The following is a 22790-nucleotide window of genomic DNA, read 5'->3' as shown; positions in this document are numbered from 1 at the left end:
CAGGCTTCTCAGTCCATGGAATTCTCCAGGCAAGAACACTGGAGTGGATTGCCATTCCCTAGCAGTATGTATATGTTGATCCCAAATTCCCTTACTATCCATTCTCCCATCTTTCCCCCTGGTAAGGTTGTGGTCTTAGAGTAAGAGACTTTTATAAAACCTTCCTTACATAGGTGGGTTTTATAAAACCTTCCTTACATAGGACGGATCCTTGCCTTTGAAACTAAGAGACCTTAGAGACCAGCTGAACTCTGAACCAGGGCCCACAGTTCTTAGCGACCAGGCAACCTGAGGTCACATAGCCTCTCAGCTGGTGGCTGGGAGAAGGAAACTGAGGTCTCCTAACCCCCAGATCATTGTCCCCTAGTCTCCCCACTGATGCTTTCAGTCTGGGCTCCCCTTCCTCGGGTCTGGGCCATGCAGCCTTTGTGGCGGTGTGTTGCATGTGTTTGTATTTATTCTTTTCAATTGCCGCTCCCATGAGATGATTCAATCGTTGCTAGAAAAGCCGACATCACCCCGCACTGACCTCATCCATCCACGCCAGGATTATGTTGTCACACTGTTTTCCAGTCACACATGCTACTCCCTTGCATATCTGTTTAGCAACAGTATTTCTACCCCCATGACCTAAGGCTGATCTGGGAAGGGACCTTGAGCAAGACGCTCTGCAGAGAAGATGAAAGTCAACAAAGAGTAAGGCCAGCTGAGGGGCCCTGAGGTGGATTACAGACTATTATTAATGCCTATTTTTTGTGAATAGAACATTTGCTTTGCTCCTAATGTATTCCAGTCATAATCTTTATGCCCCTCTTTGTACGGAGTCCAGATGCTTGGCACCCATCTGGTTAATTCTCTTCTGCCTTACCCGCCCCCCAACACAGTCTGCCTTGGCCAGGGCAGTGTGGACAGCCTTCCAGCTGCTGGCAAATAGTGCCTCTTACAGGATTAACTCTCTTGTTTATATTTATCCAGATACGGTTCAGCTCTGTCACAGACTAAATACCCTTTGTTCACCTGAATTTAATATGATTCATGGAAACCTGTCTGGAATTAAGCAAAGCAATTGTAACATCAGGCTTGTCTTCAGCTCTTTGAAGAGGAGCTATTGGAGGCTGCCAAAATGTTCAAAGCCAGGAAAGAGAGAGAGCAGCCAAAGAGGCACCGGGGAAGAAGGAGGAAAGGAGCTGAGCGATGAAGTAGTTCACGGACACCACACCCAGAGCTTAGGGAGCTGTGTCTTTGTCTTCGATGGTTTGTTCAGGTCTGCTGGCACGTCTGTCAGGCAATCCCTCTGAAAGTTAAGGATCAAAATGGAGATGTTGCTTTAAGATTGTATTTGTATCCTTACCTGGGATTATCACCTAGCCTGACGTCAATGTCTACACTCACAGTTTTAAAGTGACTCACCAGCTACTGTTCTGAACACGTCCTCTGCCAAGTATTATCAGTGTGGAGAAGTAAGTTAGACCTGAGTTTTGTGATCTGTGATGCTTACAGACTAGTGAAGGTAATAGATGTATACGTGACCACCTAGAATCAAGAGATAGTTTCCTTCAAATGTACCCATTAAGATCCTGCATAGGATAAGATACAACCCAAATACCATGTAAGTGGTGGGGGGGCACTTTGCAGCAGGGGGAGATGTGAGGCATTTCTAAAGGATACAGTTCTACTGTTCATTAGCTGTGTGACCTTGAACAAAGGGTATAAGCTCACTGAATCTTCCTTCTCATCTGTAAGAGTGAAATTAATCATATTTTACAAGATTGTTGTGAGGGTAAATAAGATTGCACATGTGAAGAAGCCCTGAGCCCAAAGCCAGGCACATAGTTCACACGTAATAAATATTTCTCTTTCTTTCTCTAGCTCTTCTAAGATGAAACACATCCTTAAATCAATTCTAAAATGTGTAAAACATTAGCCCAACTTTGCATCCATGCATTTTTCACTGTACATCTTCACACTGAAAATTTGCAAGTATTGGGTTGGCCAAAAAATTCGTTAGGGTTTTTCCAGAACTCAAACCCAAATGAACTTTCTGGCTTAACCAATACTTTATAAGGGTTAGTCGCTCTGCTGCTGCTGCTGCTGCTAAGTCGCTTCAGTCGTGTCCGACCCTGTGCGACCCCATAGACAGCAGCCCACCAGAGTCCCCGGTCCCTGGGATTCTCCAGGCAAGAACACTGGAGTGGGTTGCCATTTCCTTCTCCAGTGCATGAAAGTGAAAGGTGAAAGTGAAGTCATTCAGTCGTGTCTGACTCCTAGCGACCCCATGGACTGCAGCCCACCAGGCCCCTCGGTCCATGGGATTCTCCAGGCAAGAGTACTGGAGTGGGGTGCCATTGCCTTCTCCGGTTAGTCGCTCAGTCATGTGCAACTCTTTGCAACTCCATGGACTGCAGCCTGCCAGGCTCCTCTGTCCATGGGATTCTCCAGGCAAGAGTACTGGAGTGTGTTTCCATTCCCTCCTCCAGGGGATCTTCCTGAGCTAGGACTTGAACACAGGTCTCCTGCATTGCATGCAGATTCCTTACCATCTGAGCCATCAGAGAAGCCCACTAGGAGCTAATTCAGCTCTGTCTTTGTGCTCATGCTCAGTTCAGTCGTGTCCAACTCTTTGGGACCCCATGGACTGTATAGCCTGCCAACTCACTTGTGATCTGACCCTCATGGTAAACCTCAGTAGCTCTATGCTTTAAAAGACATTGTAGAGTTGTGGTTTTTGCATTTTGTTTTTTATCTTGACTTCAGTATAAATGTAGGCCCCAAAAAAAGGATTTTGTTTGAGGCTCAAAGCACTCAGGTGTCCCCTTGACATTAGCAAGACCCAAGTCTTGCTTGGGTCTTGCTAATACACCTGAATTGACCAGATGCAGGGAAATTTGTTCATAGTAATTCACGAGAGCAAGCATAGTGTGGCAGTTAAACCTGCAGGCTCCAGAGCCTCACAGTCTGGATTTGAATCCTGACTCTGTCATGTCCAAGCTACATATTCCTGAGCAGCTTCTTCATACTCTCTGACTCAGTTTCTTTATCTGACTTATGGTGATAATAATAGTGTTTGACTCAGAAGGTTCTTGTGGAGATTAAATGCCTTCATTCATGTAAAATGCTTATAAGTATGCCTGGCATGTAGCAAGCACTCAATACTTGTTCACTCTTATTATTATTATTGTGAAGATAAAGCAAAAGCCAGGTTATTTTTACAGTAGGGGAGATTCCTTTTCAGAGAATGGAATGCTCACAGACCCTTTGTAGAGCCCCTCTGTCTAATGTCTCAATGTCTCAGTGTCAAAGGGAAAGCTGAATTAGCTATCTGAAAAGTGGTTGGAGTGTGCCTGGATTCAGAGCAAGGGAGGTGGCTACGAGAGGACTATCTCACATGGGAGAGGAAGGGAGAGCTGATGAACGCCCCCTGGCCCATCATTAGACCATTCCTGTTCCCCCATCCTCTGAACTGAGAGTGTTGTCAGTTCTGCTGCTCAGGTTTATGGTAGGTCCATTGGTACTCTGTACAACTTTTGTTTAAATATAGAAACATCATTTCGTTTTAGATATACCAAACCTTCCTACTCTGCCTTATTTAAGCCTGTAAAATATTGTCTTTCGAGCTTCTTTGCTTCTCTAAATTGTCTTTGCTTCTCTCTAAACTCATCAGTATGTGTTGATTTTATCTTTTAAGTCCCAAAGGTTTTGAGAGTACTTCACAAGTCCCTCTCAGGATGGAGATGCCTAATGTTTCCCTGCCTACCTCCCTGGTTCCAGAAACTCACAGCCATGTAGACCCAGTGGCACAAAACTCCTTTCTGTCCTAAACTGGACTCAACCAGATGCTTCCCTGGATGTTTCACTGCTCAGAAAGTAGATGGGAGGGGGAGGGTAGCAGCGGCTAGGGAGGCGTTTAAGAATGTCACCAAAAGGTCACATACCTAACCTGTTGAAGGACAGTTGACTTTGTGTGCATTTGTAGCCATAGGTAGAGGAGAATTTCTGGTGTGCATGACAAGGCACAAAGATTGGAGAGCCATCTTGACTAGTGAGATTCTGCATTCAGCCGACATTGCTCAGAAAACTGCCAGATCCGAACGGTGTAGGCAGCATTTTGAAGGAAAGCAGTAGTTTCCTGGTAAATTGCTTCAGTCTGGACCAGTGGAGGGGAGCTCTGCTTACCAATGCAGATGAGGCCCATCCAGGTGTAGCCCACTGATGAAGTCATAGCCATAAGGGAAACGTTTTTGGTTGTCATTGATTTTATAAGATCACAAAAGAGATACTGTAAGGCCTGCTTGACATCATCAATGGAAAATGAGAAGAAGATGGGGGCTAAGGGATGAGCATATCTTTCATTGAAAGGAGAGAACACAGATGAGCTCATCCCAAGTGTTCACAGGAAGAAAGAGACAGAAAATATTTCTCCTTTCCTGGCATGTTTTTCTGCTTTTCTATGAGTTGAATAGCTGACACATATTGTGTCTAATAAAGAGATCACAGAAACCTCACTGGGAAAATAAAAATAAAAGGCAGTTGGGTTGTTGTTTTTTTTTTTTTAATTCTCCTTTCTCAGCCCCCTCCTCATTATGATTTAGTAGCTGCAATAAAGACAAGCAGTTTTGTAAGCTTTTCATAATGTAAGTCATTTCAAATTGGCATTTCTGAATTCTTCATCCAGCAAGTCTGTTCACCAGGGGAGGATTCTGCTGCATAGAGAGTTAGGCTCAGAGAGGACTTTGTCACCATGGTGACAACCAGCAATGAAAGATTTGCCCCAGTGCACCAGATCAGAGGGAAAAGCACAGAAGTTTACCTGTGTTCCTAGTGATGCTCTGAGCATCAGGGTAATGGCCATTGACTCATTCAAGCTGCCATCAAGGGACCTCATTATCTGTTACAATACTGAGTAACCAAGATTCTTAAGTTTTCCTCAGTATGTATAGATGTGTAGCATGCCCACTGAGGAAGCCTAGCTTTCGTAGAATTCAGATGAAAGGGATGAGAGGATAGCAGGAGAATTCAACTTTCTCTGCTCTGCAGCAGAATAGAGGAAGCAAACAAGGAAATGATCTAGCCTAGCCTATCTCACATTCTGAAAAAGCAATTCCCACATCTGTTCAATGGAATGAGGGAAGGATGGGTGGTGAGACAGGTAGAGGGTACCATATCCTTGGAGTGTTGTACCTTGAAGAGGCTGTAGCATCATGCAGCTGTCCTGGGTATGGGGTCCCTCATCTAGGACTCTGCAGCGGAACATGCAAAAGAGGTTGCTGCCTTAGAGTCCTGGGGAGTCGTTAACTTCAACTGAATAATCAGTAGAGGTGATGGTAGTAAAATCTGACATACTGGCATTGGTAAAAAATATGTTTAGGGAATGGTGATTGAAACAAGGGAGGAAAAGGAAGCCAGGCAGCCTGGGGACGTGTAGGTAAGGATAGTCTAAGCCCTAGACTTCCTTAGTTCCTAGTGTTAGTCCCTCAATCATGTCCGACTCTTGAGACCCCAGGGGATCTTCCCAACCCAGGGATCGAACCTGGGTCTCCCACATTGCAGGCAAATTCTTTACCATCTGAGACATCAGGGAAGCCCTTAGACCCTACGGGCCCTGAAATATTGATACCAAAGGCACACCAACTAAACAGAATCACAAAGGCAAAGAAATACCAAGTCCTTCTTATTTTTTGTGCAAGATAATTAGTAGTCACACTGTTGACCCTGACTCCTCAAGAAAAGGTTAAATTAGATTTAAATTGTTTTATCAATTTTCTGGAGGCATAATCTACATCCCATAATATCTACCCATTGTAAGTGTTCAATTCAATGATATTTTAGCAAACTTTTTAGGTTGTATAACCATCATCACAACAAACCAAGATTGTTGTTTTCTTAAAAACACTGTTGAAGTGTAATTCACATACTGTACAAATCAACTATTTAAAGTATACAATTCAGTGGCTGTTAGTACATTGAGAGTTGTACATTCATCACCACACTCAAATGTTTAGAACATTTTCATTATCCCAAAATAAATTCCACACCTCTTAGCCATCACTTCCCAACCCCCTCGTTTCCTCCAGGCCTCGGAAACTACTGGTGTACTGTGTCGTCATAGACCTGCCTATTCCAGATACTTTGAGTAAGTGGGGTCCTACATGGTCCTTTGTTAGTGACTTAGCATAACGTGTTCAGGATTCACCTGTGTTGTGACATGTATGCTGCATTCCTCTTTGTGGTGGAGTAATAGTATTCTACGGAGAAGGCAATGGCACCCCACTCCAGTACTCTTGTCTGGAGGATCCCACGGACGGAGGGGCCTGGTGGGCTGCAGTCCATGGGGTCGCTAGGAGTCAGACACGACTGAGCGACTTCACTTTCATCTTTCATTTTCATGCACTGGAGAAGGAAATGGCAACCCACTCCAGTGTTCTTGCCTGGAGAATCCCAGGGACGGGGGAGCCTGGTGGGCTGCCGTCTATGGGGTCACACAGAGTCAGACATGACTGAAGCGACTTAGCAGCAGCAGCAGCAGCATAGTATTCCATTGTATGAATATACCACATTTTCTTCCACTCATTGATGGACATTGGGGTTGTTTCCAGTTTTTGGCTATCATGAATAGTGCTGCAGTGACCATTCATGTGCAAGCTTTTGTGTAGACATCTTTTCATTTCTCTTGGGTGTATATATCTAACAGTAGAACTGCTGGGTTGTATGGCACATTTATGTGTAACTTTTTAAAAAACTGTCAACTGTGTTTCAAAGTAGCTGCACCATTTTGTATTTCCATCAACAGTATTAGGATTCCAATGTCTACATCCTCACCACATCTGTTTTTGTCTATTTTTTTAAATTATAGCCATCCTCATGGATGTAAAGTGATCATTTATTGTGACTTTAATTTACATTTCCCTGATGACTAACAGTGTTGAGCATCTTTTCTCGTGTTTATTACTTGTTTATACATCTTCTTTGTCGAAGTAGTAACTTTGGTGATATAGGCAGTGTATATGGCCTGCATATTATTCTTTTATTTTGCCCTAACAATTTACCACAAACTTAGAGTCCTAAAATACAAATATTTTGTTTTAGAGTTCTGTAGGCCGAAAGTCCAGTATAGTCTTACCAGGATAAAACCAAAGTGTCAAAGGGGTACACTCCTTTCTATAAACTCCAGGAGAAAATGCTTTTCCTGTTCATTTGGATTGTTGGCAGAATTTAGGTCCTTGTGACTAAGACTGAGATCCCTGATTTCTTGCTGGCTGTAAACTGAGTGTCATTCGCAAGCTCTAAAGGCTGTTGCATTCCTTAGTTTTTGGCCCTCTTCCTCCATCTCAAAGCTAACAGTCGGAGACTGAGTCTTTCTCATATTGCGTTTCTCCCACAAGCTCTTCACTATCCCTCTTTTAATTTTAGGAGCTCAAATGATTAGACTGGCTGACCTAGTTAATCTAGGGTAATCTCACTATTTTAATGTCAGTTCATTAGCAATCTTAATTGCAACTGCAACTTTAATTCCCTTTTGTCATGTAATATAATATAGTCACAGATTCCAAGGATTAGAGTATGGACAGTACCACACCCTATCTGAAGGGCACAGCTCGTTTTTATCTTTCTATTGCCAAAGAAAATCACAAATCTAATGTTGGTAGACCTTCCAATTTTTCCATATAAGCCAAACCAAAACACACACACACATACACACACACTTTTTTTTATTTAACTTCTCCTTTTTTTTTTTTTTTTTAACTGAGTCCACAATAAACTGTGGAAAATTCTGAAAGAGATGGGAATACCAGACCACCTGACCTGCCTCTTGAGAAACCTATATGCAGGTCAGGAAGCAACAGTTAGAACTGGACATGGAACAACACACTGGTTCCAAATAGGAAAAGGAGTATGTCAAGGCTGTATATTGTCACCCTGCTTATTTAACTTATAATATGCAGAGTACATCATGAGAAACACTGGGCTGGAAGAAGCACAAGCTGGAATCAAGATTGCCGGGAGAAATATCAATAACCTCATATATGCAGATGACACCACCCTTATGGCAGAAAGTGAAGAGGAACTAAAAAGCCTCCTGATGAAGGTGAAAATGGAGAGTGAAAAAGTTGGCTTAAAGCTCAACATTCAAAAAACTATGATCATGGCTTCTGGTCCCATCACTTCATGGGAAATAGATGGGGAAACAGTGGAAACAGTGTCAGACTTTATTTTGGGGGGCTCCAAAATCACTGCAGATGGTGATTACAGCCATGAAGTTAAAACATGCTTGCTCCTTGGAAGGAAAGTTATGACCAACCTAGATAGCATATTCAAAAGCAGAGATATTACTTTGCCAACAAATGTCCGTCTAGTCAAGGCTATGGTTTTTCCAGTGGTCATGAATGGATGTGAGAGTTGGACTGTGAAAAAAGCTGAGCACCAAAGAATTGATGCTTTTGAACTGTGGTGTTGGAGAAGACTCTTGAGAGTCCCTTGGACTGCAAGAAGATCCAACCAGTCCATCCTAAAGGAGACCAGTCCTGGGTGTTCATTGGAAGGACTGATGCTAAAGCTGAAACTCCAATACTTTGGCCACCTCATGCGAAGAGTTGACTCATTGGAAAAGACCCCGATGCTGGGAGGGATTGGGGGCAGGAGGAGAAGGGGACGACAGAGGATGAGATGTCTGGATGGTATCACCGACTTGATGCACATGAGTTTGGGTGAACACCAGGAGTTGGTGATGGACAGGGAGGCCTGGTTTGCTGCAATTCATGGGGTCAGGTTGCAAAGAGTCAGACATGACTGAGCAACTGAACTGAACTGAACAAGTTCAAATTTTTAAAAAATTCTTTCCAGACCAAACATGTGAGTGGACTGAACCATAGCCTGGAGGCTACAGTGCCCTCTGGTTCAATCATCCATTTTCTATATTCTCTGCTCAAATATTACACCTCATTTTCCAGCATAGTCAGAGTGTCACTGAAGTATAATAATTTATTTTATTAGATTACACTAAGTTAAACCATGTAATGATTTGGATGGGAGAGAAACATTTATTTTTTTTCACTACTACTAAAAGGGAAACATTGTAACAATAGAATAGGTAAGATTTTAGGGTATTTGTCTCATTACAAAACTCAGAGCAGATTTAGAACTATAAACCTGTATCCTTATTGTAAACAGAGGGGTTTTAAATAGATGCACTCTTGGGTCTTTTTTAGACCTTAAAGTCCTATGAATCTCTCATATACAAATAAAGTACAGTAGTCTCCACCCACCACTACCAGCTGTAAACTCCCCTTACTTAAAATTCTAACATTTGCCAATTTATTTCCTTTATCTTTTGGAGACTGGAAAACTAGATGGCAAAGGAGGACAGCTTTTGCAATGAAATCTAGGGGAAATTACAGATGAAGGGAAAAAGAATCAGAGGATTGGTGAAGAGAAAGGATGTGGAGTTGACTGAAATGACAAACACTGATTCAGGAGGCAGGAAATGGAAGTGAAGGAGACCTTGCAGGAGAGACAGCAGGACAGGAAGGAGTTAAAAATTCCTGAGCTATAAAATGTGAAAGGCACTTGGAAGGAGACCCAGACTAAAGAAAATATCATGCATTTTAATATGACTGTTATCCGTCACAAAGCAACTCTTGTTGAAACTGCCAGGTAGCCAGATCCTGAAAAGTTTCTGGGCAGCAGGAGATGGTAACTGGACATTAACAATCAGGATACATCATTACTGATTTCAGATGTACAAGATGGTGTTGGTATTTTGAGAAAAGCTTTCATAGGTTCATGTTGATTGTGGTCCCTTAAATTTTGACTCATGAGTTCTTCAGCTGAGAATTCTCATTTCAGGGAGTTTTCACAGATTTCACTCTGGTGGCCCTTCTAAGAAATCTATGCTAATTGCAGTGTAAGCAGAGGCTAACATTCCTTAAAGCATTCTCACTAATTACAAGGCATTATACATTGACTAAATCTGGAAAAATGCAGTTTTCTTAGTGTTAGATAGTGAAAGCATGTGAAATTTATAACACCTTACTGCTGTGAATGCAAAGATTTAAATTATTTGGCATCACAGCCTTATTCACTTTTCTCTTGAATTAAGATTTGGATCCTTTGTGGATCTGACTACAATTTTCTTGAACAGAGTCCTGAGGGCACCAGCAAATTACCCTGGCATGCATTGTTTCACAATTTCTCTGGAAGTAGATACTTTCTGAGGTCTCCAATATGTGACTTGACACTCTGTCTGTCCAGAGACTAATACTAGTTTCAAGAGAAGCCAAGTGAAAGCCGCTCAGTCATGTCCGATTCTTGGCAACCCCATGGGCTGTATATTCTCCAGGCTAGAGTACCGGAGTGGGTAGCATTTCCCTTCTCCAGGGGATCTTCTCAACCCAGAGATCAAACCCAGTTCTCCTGCATTGCAGGATTCTTTACCAGCTGAGCCACAAGGGAAGCCCTAGGAGAAAATAATTTCTTCTTCTGGTTAGCCTGAAACCCTCACAGTTCTTCAAAATAGAGACACCCGAGTTCCTTCTCACTAAGAGATCTGTTCCCTCTCCTCTTTCTTGTTTTTTCCTTTCTTTCTTTCTTTACACTTGTCCTTTGTGTTTTCTTGGTTTATCAAAAGTTCCAGACGCTGCTCCTCAGTGTTTTCTCCCTGTATCATACCAGGGATCATGCTGATGATAGCTAGCATGTATTCAGACCTCATGTTGCACAAACAGCTTTGCAAGCATTACTGCTTTCAGCAACCATAGAAGTAGAAAACGAAGGTCCACAGAGACTAAATAACTCTCCCGAGGCCACTCAGCTATTGAGAGATGGAGTGTGAACACCTGCCGTGTAGGCACCACTTCTCACGCCCATGCCCCCTGGAGGCATCAGAATTTATCACATTCTTTTGCTGCTGCTCAGTCTTCCTGAGTGTGTCTTCCCGGGTCACTCAGTGGTAAAGAACCAGCCTGCCAATGCAGGAACCGCAGGAGACAGGGGTTCGATCCCTGGGCTGGGAATATCCCCTGGAGGAGGAAATAACATCTCACACGACTGAAGCGACTTAGCAGCAGCAGCAGCTAGCATTCTTGCCTGGAGAATCCCATGGACAAAGGAGCCTGACGGGCTACAGTCCATGGGGTTCCAAAGAGAACCCCATGCATGAGTGATAAAACATGCATGCCCTCCTGGATGTAACCCCGAATCTCTATCTGAGCAGTGCTCCAGGAGGATTCTGCCATACGCTAAGCACCATCATCTCAAACCTATTTGCCATTTTTACATCCTTCCCAGAGCTCTTGTGTTGTCTCCAAACCTACCTCCTGCAGTCCTGTTTTTTTTTATTGCCCAGGTTCCCAACTACCTTTAACAGGTCTTCTCATTCTCCTTGCAAATGAATACACAGGCACACTTCCTGGGATAGATTGCCTCTTACTCAACAGTGAGAATCTGAAGGGTTCAAAGTACAATTCATTCTTTCCTCTTCATTTTTCAATTTTTATTTTTTTACTGAAGTATAATTGCCTTACAATGTTTTGGGTGTACCACAGATTGATTCAGATATATATATATGTGTGTGTGTGTGTGTTCTTTTTCAGACTTTTCCACTATAAGTTATTACAAGATATTGAATGTAGTTCCCCGCACTAAACAGTAGATCCTTGTTATTTTTAGTGGCTAAGGATCGTAGAGAACCATTTTCAAATGCCATTTGTGACTCACCACGTTAGAAGAGGGGAAAGAAGATCAAACACAGAATAATTAGCATGTGTGCTTATTGGGCACTTTTTTCTATTTGCCTGCTTAACAAACCAAACCATAAGTATATGATGGCTAAAACAGATTTTTTTTTCTCACTCACCTAACATCTAAAACAAATTATTTCACAAGAGGGTTTTTGTGGTTTGGGTCAAGAAATGGCACAGTTGACTTCTGCTCACATTTCATCTGCTAGAAACCAGCACCTTGTCCACATCTCACTGCAGAGAGGCTGACAAATGACCTAACTGTGTGCCCAGGAAGGAAAAGAAAAGGATTTGGTTGATAATAGATCTGTCTCTGCCATCGTGCTATTGAAAACAAAGTTGCTGTTAGCAGAGACCTGGACTTCGGACCTGAGAAAAAGTTGCTTTCAGTGTTCTCTGTACTTGGCTGGACTCAAACAAGAAACCTTCATCTCCTCTGGCTCCTCTCTCCATCACCTTTACACTGGGCCAAAGATATTTTTCAAGCACATATATTCAGATTTTTTCCCACTGGATTTTGATTTTACCCAGAGTCACACATGAGGGAAAGAGGTGTGAGCCAGAGCCCAGACTATGCACAGGAATGTATTAACAGTTCCAAGCATTTGCTCCCGGGGCTGCTCATCCATCCCTGCCTGTCTCTCCAGCTGCCGGTCCTCCCAGGTCAGGACAGTGCCTGTTTGGTCAAACGCCTCTACTGTGAAGGCGGCCCAAGGTGGCACTCCCCCACATCACTGGATATTGATAGGCGAGTGTTAGCTAACGCAGGTTCACCCTTGTGCCAGGGCTGCCCTTGCTTACCACTGAGGCTCTGGACCCCCTGTTCCATCTCATTTCTACAGGAGCCATGATCCAAAAGCTAAGCGGTTTCATGAGGTCTACAGGCAATGATTCTTTTAATGCTTCTATTTCTGACTCTTGAAGAGGCTTGCTTCCTTATATCGGTTGTGATAAATTGAAATGCTTGCCTTTGTTTCTATTTCCTTGTTCTTCTTATATTTATATATATGACCAGTTTGCAGATTCAGTGAAAGAGTGATCTGTAAACCCTGACAGTTTCCAAAAATCAATACACATGTAATCTGCTAGCTGATGCTGACCCGCAGAGATGACCGGACTACAGATGAATGTGGTCCTGACAGTGAGGCTCCACCCACACTGCAGAGGTTCCATGACTACAGCTCAGTCTCTTTTTTTTTTTTAGTTTAGGTTAATGTTTTGTTTATTGGAAGGAAAGCATTGGTCCTTGTCCTGTCCATGCCTCCTGTCACTTCTCTGGATCTGGCCAGAGACATTGGTGGCTGCCCCCTCCCTCAGGTGGCCCCATCAGCTCCGACAGTCAGGGCGTGTGCCCCATGCTATGGGAACAGAGAGTTCTAGCCCAGGGTCTGCTCAGGTATATCTATACCAGCTCCCTGAATCAGTCTCTTTTTTGTTTTGTTTTGTTTTGCTCGTTGTAAAAGTCTTTTTGGTCAGACCTTTTTTAACATTGTCTTAGTACAAATATATAATTTATCATTTCACTCCCTCTCTGCATCTCTCTTCTTTTTCTTCTAATTAACTTCCATAATTAAAGTAATACTCGCTGGTGGGATTGTAATCAAGCACAAACAGGCGTGGCCTTTCTCAGCAGTACTCACCTCACTAGGTGTCTATCTAGGTGATCGAAAGTGGACTTGAATTATTTTTCCTTTTTTTTTTTTTTTATATTTTTATTGAAATATAGTTGATTTACAATGTTGTATTAGTTTCAGGTATACAGCAAAGTGAATCAGTGTTACATGTATGTGTGGGCGTGTGCCTGTTACCTACTCATTTCCCTCCCTATCTCCCCTTTGGTATCCTTAACTTGATTACAAGACCTGTGAGTCTATTTCTGTTTTGTAAATACATCCATTTTTTTTAGATTCCACATAGAAGTTATATGATGTTCGTCTTTCTCTGACTTACGCCACTTAGTATAATGATCTCTAGGCCCACCCATGTTGCTGCAAATGCCATTTTTCCTTTTTCACTGCCAAGTAATATTCCATTGTAATATGTACCACATCCTCTTTGTCTGTGCCTGTGTTGAGAGACACTTAGGTTGCTTTGATGCCTTGGCTATTGTAAATAGTGCTGCAGTGAACATTGGGGTGCATGTTTTCAACCTGAAATTTTCTAATATTGAGCTAGTGGGCTTTCAAAAAAACCTCAGCTCTCACCAGGATTCAAGAAAAAGTAACACAGTGTAATTCATTAATGAACAAACCTGGCTACATGTCAGAATTGCCTCAGAATTTGTTCAAAATAGAAACTAGAGCTTCCATCCCACCACCTGAGTGCCAGGTTTAGGAGATCTAACTGTATGACTCAATAATATGTACAAGCTTTTCTAATAGATATAGGAGGGTCAATTGATTAAGAAGAATCATGTTCAATATAAACTTCTATTAATTGTAGACACTTTGGTAACTCTGCTTTTTCTAATAGATGTAAGAGGGTCAATGATTAAGAAGAATCATGTTCAATATAAACTTGTATTAATTGTAGATGCTTTGGTAACTCTGTGCTTTTTCTAATAGGTGTAAGAGGGTCAATGATTAAGAAGAATCATGTGCAATATAAACTTCTGTTAACTGTAAATGCTTCAGTAACTCTGTGCTTTGTCTTAATAATGAAGGTAATAACACCTAAGTAGCCTGTGCTAACAAAAGTGCCTCTCGTGACAGGATGCACAGTTGTTACTTTCAGCAAAAGCTCAGTGTAATTAATTAAGGGCTGGATTTAATTCAGTGACATTTGAATTTTATAGCTATACACTTGCAGCTATAAAACTACTTTTATTATTAAAATTCCTGTAGGAAAAATAACTTGGTAATTGTGAGTCTGAAACTCTCTGGTCCCTAACCTGATTTTCCCCATTGGCAAAGTTGTTTTTATTACATAGTGAGGCAGCTATTTTATATATAGCAGGACAGATTATGTTTTAACAAGTGTCCTGGGGGTTCTGAGGCAGCCAGTCCACAGACAAGGATTTAGGATCTCTGGTTACAAGGACCGAACTTGAGGTCAGAGTTCTGGGATCTAGTTCAGCCCTACTCTTTGCTTGCTTTCTGCCCTTGGGCAAACCCTGGGGCTTTTCTGAGCCTAAGTTCCTTGCATGCATGAGTGCTAAGTTGCTTCAGTCGTGTCCAGTTCTTTGAGACCTTATGGACTGTAGCTTGCCAGGCTCCTCTAGCCATGGAATTCTCCAGGCAAGAGAACTAGAGTTGGTTGCCATGCCTTCCTCCAGGGGATCTTCCCAACCCAGGGATCGAACTCGTGTTTCATGTCTCCTGCATTGGCAAGCGGGTTCTTTACCACTAGCACCACCTGGGAAGCCCTTATCTATATAAAAGATGGAAATCCTTTCCCTGCCTCTCAGGGTTATTATGACAACAAAAACAAATTCAGATAATGTGCACAGTATACTATATGTACATATATATTCATTTACTAGATATTTATAAAGGACCTACTATGTGCCAGGACTAAGTGGTAGGAATAAAGAAGAGAACAAGAGGGATGTGATCCCTGATTTTAGGGACGTTACCTGATGAGGAGTGGGAGGCAGAGAACACACAAGTAAGATAATTTTGGGTAGTTCTAGTGCTTAGGAAGAAAGTAAAATTGGCAGCGAGCTATGTAATGATAGGCAGGAGAGTGGTGGCTGCATGCTTTAGATGGCGTGGTTGGAGCCCCCAGTAGGAGATGACATTTGTGTGGAAACATGAATGACCAGAAGATAACTGTGCAGAAGTCTTCAGGTGGAGGATGTCCGGGAAAGGGAACAGCTGGGACAAATGTGCTGATGTTCCGGAGGAAGGGACGGAAGGCCAGTGTTGCCAGAGCCACAGCAATCCATGGGGAGTGTGACCTCAGTGAGATAAGGAGCCAGGATGTAGGCAGCTGGCCTGAACACCTAGAGGATGGTTGGTCATGAAGCTTGAAGTTTTGTTCTAACTACACTGAAAAAGTACTAGATAATCTAAGCAGAGGCATTGTATGATCTGATTCATGTTTTAGAAAGATCACACTCAGTTCAATTCAATCACTTAGTTGTGTCCGACTCTTTGCGACCCCATGAACCACAGCACGCCAGGCCTGTCTGTCCATCACCAACTCCCGGGGTTTACCCAAACCCATGTCCATTGAGTCGGTGATGCCATCCAACTATCTCGTCTTCTGTCATCCCCTTCTCCTCCTGCCCTCAATCTTTCCAGCATCAGGGTCTTTTCAAATGAGTCAGGTTTTCACATCAGGTGGCCAAAGGATTGGAGTTCCAGCTTCAACATCAGTCCTTCCAATGAGCCCAGGACTGATCTCCTTTAGGATGGACTGGTTGGATCTCCTTGCAGTCCAAGGGACTCTCAAGCGTCTTCTCCAACACCACAATTCAAAAGCATCAATTCTTCTGCACTCAGCTTTCTTTATAGTCCAACTCTCACATCCATACATGACTACTGGAAAAACCATACCCTTGACTAAATGGACCTTTGTTGGCAAAGTAATGTCTCTGCTTTTGAATATGCTGTCTGTGTTGGTCATAACTTCCTTCCAAGGAAGAAGTAAACGTCTTTTAATTTCATGGCTTCAGTCACAATCTTCATTGATACTGGAGCCCAGAAAAATAAAGTCAGCCACTGTTTCCACTGTTTCCCCATCTATTTGCCATGAAGTGATGAGACCAGATGTCATGATCTTAGTTTTCTGAATGTTGATCTTTAAGCCAACTTTTTCGCTCTCTTCTTTCACTTTCATCAAGAGGCTATTTAGTTCTCCTTTACTTTCTGCCATAAGGGTGGTGTCATCTGCATATCTCAGGTTATTGATATTTCTCCCAACAATCTTGATACCAGCTTGTGCTTCCTCCAGCTCAGAATTTCTCATGATATACTCTCAGATCAGATCAGATCAGTCACTCAGTCGTGTCCGACTCTCTGCGACCCCATGAATTGCAGCACGCCAGGCCTCCCTGTCCATTACCAACTCCCGGAGTTCACTGAGACTCAATTCCATTGAGTCAGTGATGCCATCCAGCCATCTCATCCTCTGTCATCCCCTTCTCCTCCTGCCCCCAGTCCCTCCCAGCATTAGGGTCTTTTCCAATGAATCTTCGCATGAGGTGGCCAAAGTACTGGAGTTTCAGCTTCAGCATCATTCCTTCCAAAGAAATCCCAGGGCTGATCTCCTTCAGAATGGACTGGTTGAATCTCCTTGCAGTCCAAGGGACTCTCAAGAGTCTTCTCCAACACCACAGTTCAAAAGCATCAATTCTTCAGCGCTCAGCCTTCTTCACAGTCCAATTCTCACATCCATACATGACCACAGGAAAAACCATAGCCTTGACTAGACGAACCTTTGTTGGCAGAGTAATGTCTCTGCTTTTGAATATGCTATCCAGGTTGGTCATAACTTTCCTTCTAAGGAGTAAGCATCTTTTAATTTCATGGCTGCAGTCACCATCTGTAGTGATTTTGGAGCCCAGAAAAATAAAGTCTGACACTGTTTCCACTGTTTCCCCATCTATTTCCCATGAAGTGGTGGGACCGGATGCCATGATCTTCATTTTCTGAATGTTGAGCTTTAAGCCAACTTTTTCTCTGCATATAAGTTAAATAGACAGGATGACAATATACAGCCTTGACATACTCCTTTTCCTATTTGAAACCAGTCTGTTGACCCATGTCCAGTTCTAACTATTGCTTCCTGACCTGCATACAGATTTCTCAAGAGGCAGGTCAGGTGGTCTGGTATGCCCATCTCTTTCAGAATTTTCCACAGTTTATTGTGATCCACACAGTCAAAGGCTTTGGCATAGTCAGTAAAGCAGAAATAGATATTTTTCTGGAACTCTCTTGCTTTTTCGATGATCCAGCGGATGTTGGCAATTTGATCTCTGGTTCCTCTGCCTTATTCTAAATCCAGCTTGAACATCCGGAGAATTTTGAGCATTACTTTACTAGCGTGTGAGATGAGTGCAATTGTGCGGTAGTTTGAGCATTCTTTGGCATTGCCTTTCTTTGGAATTAGAAAGAAAACTGACCTTTTCCAGTCCTGTGGCCACTGCTGAGTTTTCCAAATTTGCTGGCATATTGAGTGCAGCACTTTCACACCATCATCTTTTAGGATTTGAAATAGTTCAACCAGAATTCTATCACCTCCACTAGCTTTGTTCATAGTGATGCTTTCTAAGGCCCACTTGACTTCATATTCCAGGATGTCTGGCTCTAGGTGAGTGATCACACCATCATGATTGGGTCATAAAGTTCATTTTTATATAGTTCTTCTGTGTATTCTTGGCACCTCTTAATATCTTCTGCTTCTGTTAGGTCCATACCATTTCTGTCCTTTATTGAGCCCATCTTTGCATGAAATGTTCCCTTGGTATCTCTAATTTTCTTGAAGAGATCTCTAGTCTTTCCCATTCTGTTGTTTTCCTCTGTTTCTTTGCACTGTTTGCTGCGGAAGGCTTTCTTATCTCTCCTTGCTGTTCTTTGAAACTCTGTATTCAAATGGGTATGTCTTTCCTTTTCTCCTTTGCTTTTCACTTCTCTTCTTTTCACAGCTACTTTTAAGTCCTCCTCAGACAGCCATTTTGCTTTTTTGCATTTCTTTTTCTTAGGGATGGTCTTGATCCGTGTCTCCTGTGCAGTGTCATGAACCTCTGTCCATAGTTCATCAGGCACTCTATCACGTCTAGTCCCTTAAATCTAACTCTCACTCCCACTGTATAATCATAAGGGATTTGATTTAGGTCATACCTGAATGGTCTAGTGGTTTTCCCTACTTTCTTCAATTTAAGCCTGAATTTGGCAATAAGGAGTTCATGATCTGAGCCACAGTCAGCTCCCGGTCTTGTTTTTGCTGACTGTATAGAGCTTCTCCATCTTTGGCTGCAAATACTATAATCAGTCTGATTTCGGTGTTGGCCATCTGGTGATGTCCATGTGTACAGTCTTCACTTGTGTTGTTGGAAGAGGGTGTTTGCTATGACCAGTGCATTCTTTTCACAAAACTCTATCGGCCTTTGCCCTGCTTCATTCTGTATTTCAAGGCCAAATTTGCCTGTTACTCCAGGTGTTTCTTGACTTCCTACTTTTGCATTCCAGTCCCCTATAATGAAAAGGACATCTTTTCTGGGTGTTAGTTTTAAAAGGTCTTGTAGGTCTTTATAGAACCATTCAACTTCAGCTTCTTCAGCATTCCTGGTCGGGGCATATACTTGGATTACCATGATATTGAATGGTTTGCCTTGGAAACAGATCATTCTGTCGCTTTTGAGATTGTGTCCAAGTACTGCATTTCAGACTGTTTTGTTGACTATGGTGGCTACTCCATTTCTTCTAAGGGATTCTTGCCCACAGTAGTAGTTATAATGGTCATCTGCATTAAATTCACCCATTCCAGTTCATTTTAGTTCACTAATTCCTAAAATGTCAACATTCACTCTTGCCATCTCCTGTTTGACCATTTCCAATTTGCCTTGATTCACGGACCGAACATTCCAGGTTCCTATGCAATATTGTTCTTTACAGCATCGGACCTTGCTTCTATCACCAGTCACATCCACAACTGGGTGGTATTTCTGCTTTGGATTCGTCTCTTCATTGTTTCTGGAGTTATTTCTCCACTGATCTCTAGTAGCATATCGGGCACCTGCCGACCTGGGGAGTTCATCTTTCGGTGTCCTATCTTTTTGCCTTTCATACTGTTCATGGGGTTCTCAGGTAAGAATACTGAAGTGGTTTGCCATTGCCTTCTCCAGTGAACCACATTTTGTCCAAACTCTCCACCATGACCCATCCGTCTTGGGTGGCCCTACACGGCATGGCTGTTTCATTGAGTTAGACAAGATTGTGGTCCATGTGATTAGAATGGTTAGTTTTCTGTGATTCTGTGTTAGTTTTCTGAAGATCACCCTGGCTGTCACCAGAAGAGACTATTAGTGAAGGGGCACTCAGAGCAAGGAAACCAGTCCGGCTGACTGACCAGACTGACTGGTAGAGTGGTCCAGCTAGGGAACATGGCAACATCAGATTATAGCAACGAAGGGGCTGGTGAGATTCAAGGTATTTTTGATGTTAGAGCCAGGAGCCTTTTAGTGTCAGGAAGTAAAGTCAGTAGGCCCATATTAATTCAGTGTCATTCCCACTGCATTCTCTCATTATCAGCGTGCATTAATTAGTCTCAACATTAAGTATGAAATCACTCATCTTCACATCAGGTCATATATAATCTCAAACATATTGAATACCGGTTAAATAAGGGGGAAAGCGCATACATAATCTCAAACACATTGAATATAGGTGAAATAAGGGAAAAGGTGCCTAAACAATCAGAACAGGGAGAGCCTGTGCGTATATTCAGAGGTGAACTTCTCAGAACATTCTCCAGTTTCTGTCTTTCGACATAATTCCTAAAAGCTAATAGTCTATGCCTAGAAGGCAATTAAAAGGAAGAGGAGAAGAAAGAGGAATGGCTTCTGATACGAGGCCATGCGGCAGCGTACACAGGAAGGAAAGGTAAATAGCTGATGAAGAAAGTACAACATATGAAAATCAGGTGTGAGACTCTGAAGGGCATTGGAGAATGATGGTTGTCTTCACAGTTAATGGAGGCGCAGAGGAATGAATGCCATTGTAGATCATCTCGCCTACAAAATGGATGAAAGAAAATTAAATCCATTTGACTTACAAAAAGTTAAATTTTGAGTATATGAAAATGATCTCACGTAGACCCTTATTTCCCCAAGGTGCTCAATAAATGTATCTTTTCATTGTATTTAATGGTCATATACATGAAGTGCTATATTTTTAGCCCCACCTGATAAAGGCCTATTAAAGTATAATGTATGCAGAACTGCTATGTCTGGGAAGATGGCATAGATAGATTTTCCCCTATTCTTCCTGGTAAATGCAAGTAAAATCCAGACATTCTATATAAAATGTAAGAAGACTGAGAGTGGAGAGGAGAAAGCAGCCTGGCTAGGGTCTCTGGGTGCTGAGGAAGGACACAAGTGTGACTTCACTGGGCTTGGGGTGGGGCTTGTTTGTTTGTATCAGAAATCTCCAACTTGGAGCTGAAGAAGGTGGCTGTCAGGAAATAGAAACAGAATCAAAAGTCCCCACTAAAGCTTGCTCCCTCTACCCAAAAGACCAGGAAAGGGACAGCCTAGCAGGGCAGTGAACTCTTAGAAAATGCTGCTCTGTTTCAAAGCCTGAATTGAAAGATTGGACTCCTCATCAGACTGGAATGCGGTTCCCCAAGACCCCTGGACAGAGAAGATGGATTTAATCCCCACAGGGGTGCAATGTGGAGATCACATGGGGACCTGGGGCTTCTCTCCTCACCCTGCAGTGCCCCTCTTCCCTCTGGGGTGGTGGTAGAGGAAGCCTCCTGGAGAGTTAGGACTTCCCACAGCAGAGTCGGTGGGGAGCCAGAAGCTCTGCCCAGGCCCAGCAGTTAAGAGGAGCCCCACATAGGTCACAGAGGAGGTCAAGAGGAGAACGTGGACTTCTGCCCCCACTGGAGAGTAACCAGGTGGCACCTCCCTCTCCCCGACCTGAGTGGTTTCAGAGAACAGCAGCTGAAACAGATTTTAATAAGGTCCAAAGTTGCAGAGCATGATATGAAAATGTCCAGATTCCAAATGAAAAATCACTCATCATACTGAAATCCCACTTTTATCAACACTTTTTATTCAACATAGTGATAGAAGTTCTATCTAATGAAATAATCTGAGAAAAGGAAATAAAAGGCATATACATCAAAGGGAAGGAATAAACCTGTTTGCAGAGAAATGATTGCCTTCTAAGAAAATACCAGGGATTGTAAAAAGAAAAAGTTATAGAACTAACATATGAGTTTAGTAAGGTTACACGCTGTATAAAACTCAACTGTTTCTATATACCAGCAATGAACATGTGAATACTGAAATTAAAAATACAATATCATTTACCATCCCTTGAAAAAAGAATAATTGGGTATAAATCTAATAAATACAAGACTTGTATACTAGAAACTACAAAACTCTGATGAAAGAAAGGAGATATAAATAAATCGACACACAATGTTCATGGGTTGGAAGACTCAACACAGTAAAGATGTCAGTTATCTCTAAAATGATATATGTTTGTATATTTCCTATCAAAATCACAGCAAAATTTTATAGTTGTAGATAATATTATTCTAAGATGTATGTGGAAAGGCAAAGAAACTAGAATAGCAAAGAAGAATAAAGTGGGAAGAATCAGACTCAAGAATCAATTTCAAGATAATTATATAATTACAGTAATTAAGACTGTGTGGTATTGGTATATTGAAATTGATTGGAACAGAAGGAGAATGAAGAACAGAACTAGAACCACAAAAATATACCCAGATGATTTTGACAAACATGCAAAAGCGGTTCAGTGGAAGAAAGATAACCTGTTCAATTAATGGTCGTGGAACAATTGTGTATCCATAGGCAAAAAAACAAACTTCGGCCTAAATCTCACACCTTACACAAAAATTAACAGAATATATCACAGACCTTGCATGTATATGTATGGCTGAGTCCCTTTGCTGTCCACCTGAAACTATCACAACATTGCTAATTGACTATACTCCAACATAAAATTATAAGTTCAAAAATAAACCTAAAGGTAAAAATCAAATGCTAACAAGAATGCAGAAAACCACATCACTTATATATTACTGGTGGAAATGTGAAATGATACAGCCACGTGGGGAAACAGTTCAGCAGTTCCTTAAAAATCTAAACATGTAACCACCATGTGACCTAGCATTTACTCTCCTGGGCATTTTTCCCAGAGGAAATGAAGACAAATGTTCACACAAAAACTTGGAGAGGAATGTTTTTATATGCTTATTGGAATAGCCAAAAAGGTGGACACAACCAACGTGTCCTTCAGTAAGTAAATGGCTGAACATACTTGGTACATCCATACCATGGAATACTACTCAGCAGTATAAGGGAACAAACTGCTGATACATGCCACCATGCTATGTCAGACCTGGAAGAATCTCCAG

At 42.2% G+C, this 22790-nt stretch overlaps 1 protein-coding gene across 3 annotated transcripts in view; it reads left to right on the top strand.

Annotated features, from left to right (window-relative positions):
- The window catches only part of ADAMTSL1 (ADAMTS like 1), a 1134169-nt gene that overhangs the window by 1002100 nt on the left and 109279 nt on the right, over positions 1 to 22790 (top strand). The gene's annotated exons all lie outside the window — the stretch shown is intronic.

This window comes from Bos taurus, chromosome 8 (assembly GCF_002263795.3).
Source record: "Bos taurus isolate L1 Dominette 01449 registration number 42190680 breed Hereford chromosome 8, ARS-UCD2.0, whole genome shotgun sequence".
NCBI classification, from domain to species: Eukaryota; Metazoa; Chordata; class Mammalia; order Artiodactyla; family Bovidae; genus Bos; species Bos taurus.
The sequence above is the reverse complement of the archived record's forward strand: the minus strand, read 5'-3'. Positions and strand labels throughout refer to the sequence as shown.